A 2,788-nucleotide genomic window follows, 5' to 3' on the forward strand; every position below is an offset into this window, starting at 1 on the left:
GCTCCCCTCCCCGCCTTCCCCAACTGGCTCTGAGAGGGCTGAGGTAGGCCAGGCAGGCCCAATTAGGCTGCAGGGGAGTAGTCTGGAGTCACTCCCTGGATGAAGGGAAATGTGTTTGGGGCTGTAGAGAGTAGCCTTCAGTTACTCCCTAGGAGGAGGGAGTTCGGACTGGCAAACCCAGAAAGTGGGGAGAGCCAGAATGGTAGGAAAGGCTCAGGGGAAAAAAGAGCAAAGAATAGGAGTGCAGACCTGGGCTGAAGATTAAAGGGCACCTGAAATGGAACCCAGAGTAGAGGGTGGGCCTGTGTTCTCCTACCAGCCACTGTGGAAGTGGCATTGGCTGGGCAGTGAGTGGGAAGACTGCCTGAGCCTGTTTGTCAAGAAGGACTTTGGTACCCCAGAAGGGGGAAACATGGATAGTGACCTGGCCATAGGGCCAGTTCACAAAGATGAGGCTGCAGTGCCTGGAGTGAGAGAGGGGCTGCAGACAGAGAGGGAGAGCAGTGACACAGCGTGCAGTAAGCAGCAGAAGGGGTCCCAGACGTGGAAGGAGTGGATCTCCCAAAGCGGCCAGGAGGCGGCACCTCTAGCAGTAAGTGGATCCCGTGACAGGGATGCTCTGAGGGCCCAGGGCTTGGTGTGTGCCTATTGTCAACCTGTACAGAGAGAGCAGGGCCTGCAAAGGCCTGGAAGGCAGGGCTTGTGTTACCAGGGGCCAATGAGGTTGGGGAGCTGACCCACAGCAGGCACAGGACAGGGTTCCTGATGCTAAGAGCAGGTGGTAGCAAGGTGCCTCACAACCCTGGGTACCCCTGTGAAACATCACACCTTCTCCAAGAGGACAAAGGACCAAATGCAGAGGCAATTCTAAGGTCCCACACTGGTCCTTCCTCATCTCCAGCCCTTTTGGTGTGGCTAGTGTCCATAAGGGCAGTAGCAGAGAGCAGTCCTTGCAGCGCACACCAGAGAGCAAAGGGATCATAAATGATGCTGGATATTTGCATTCTTGTTACAGTTGTCCCTTAAAGGGATACCAGCTCAGTGTATTAAGAACCATTAAGATATCATCCACCATAAGAACGGCCATACTGGGTCAGACCAGTGGTCCATTTAACCCAGCATCACGTCTTCTGACAGTGGTCAGTGCCAGGTGCTTCAGAGGGAATGAACAGAACAGGGCAATTTCAAGTGATCCTTCCCCTGTCCTCCAGTCCCAGCTTCTGGCAGTTGCAGGTTTAGGGATACCCAGAGCATGGGACTGCATCCCTGAGTATCTTAGCTAATAGCTATTGATAAACTTATCCTCCATGAATTTCATAGACTCATAGGACTGGAAGGGACCTCGAGAGGTCATCTAGTCCAGTTCCCCGCACTCAAGGCAGGACTAAGTATTATCTAGACCATCCCTGACAGGTGTTTGTCTAACCTGCTTTTAAAAACTCCAATGATGCAGATTCCACCACCTCCATAGGCAATTTATTCCAGTGCTTAACCACCCTGACAGTTAGGAAGTTTTTCCTAATGTCCAACCTAAACCTCCGTTGCCGCAATTTAAGCCCATTGCTTCTTGTCCTCTCCTCAAAAGTTAAGAAGAACAATTTTTCTCTCTCCTCCTTGTAACAACCTTTTATGTCCTTGAAAACTATTATCATGTCTCCTCTCAATCTTCTCTTTTCCAGACTAAACAAACCAATTTTTTTCAATTTATCTAATTTTTTTTTGAACCCAGTTCTACTTTTGGCCTTCACATCATCCCCCGGCAACAAGTTCCACAAGTTGACTGTGGGTTGCGTGAAGAAGTACTTCCTTGTGTTTGTTTTAATTGTGCTGTCTATTTATTTTATTGGGTGCTTCTTGTGTTATGTGAAGGGGTAGATAACATTTCCCTATTCACCTTCTCCATAACAATTATAATTTTCTAGACCTCTATCATATTTCTCCTTGGTTGTTTCTTTTCTAAGATGAACATTCCCAGACTTTTAAATCTCTTCTCATATGGAAGCTGTTCTATACCTTCTAATCATTTTTGTCTTTTTCTGTACCTTTTCCAGTTCTAACATATGCATTTTGGGATGGGGCAACCAGAACTACACACTGGATTCAAGATGTGGGCATACCATGGATTTTATATGTGAGACTCACATATGACACTTACATATCATAATTTTATAAATGATATTTTTTGTCTTATTATCTATCCCTTTTCTAATGGTTCCTAACATTGGTAGCTGTTCGAATTGCTGTTGAACATTGAGTGGATGTTTTCAGAGAACTATCCAAAATGACTCCAAGATCTCTTTCTTGAGCGATAACGGTTAATTTAGACCCCTCATTTTGTATGTAGTTGGGATTATCTTTTCCAAAAATGAACTACTTTGCATTTATCAACATTGAATTTCATCTGGCATTTTGTTGTCCAGTCACTCAGTTTACTGAGATCCCTTTATAACTCTTCACAGTTATCTTTGGACTTAAGTATCTTGGGAAATTTTGCATCATGTGCAAATTTTGCCACTTCACTGTACACCCCCCTTTCCCAAGTCATTTATGACCATTGGACAGAACAGACCCCAAAACAAACAGAGCAGGTCCCCAAACACAGAAACCTACTCCCATGCTGCCAAAAAAAATCTTCAGCATGAAATCTCCTAACCATGTCCAAAACCTCCCCCCACACCATCCTGAGCTCACATGATGACAACAAATTCTTTGAAGAGAAACAACCCTTTGATGGCTGAAACTCTTTAAAGAGAGGATGATCAACCCCTATCTTCAGGGAAAGACTAAA

The sequence above is a fragment of the Gopherus flavomarginatus genome, chromosome 12, assembly GCF_025201925.1.
Source record: "Gopherus flavomarginatus isolate rGopFla2 chromosome 12, rGopFla2.mat.asm, whole genome shotgun sequence".
Lineage (NCBI taxonomy): Eukaryota > Metazoa > Chordata > Testudines > Testudinidae > Gopherus > Gopherus flavomarginatus.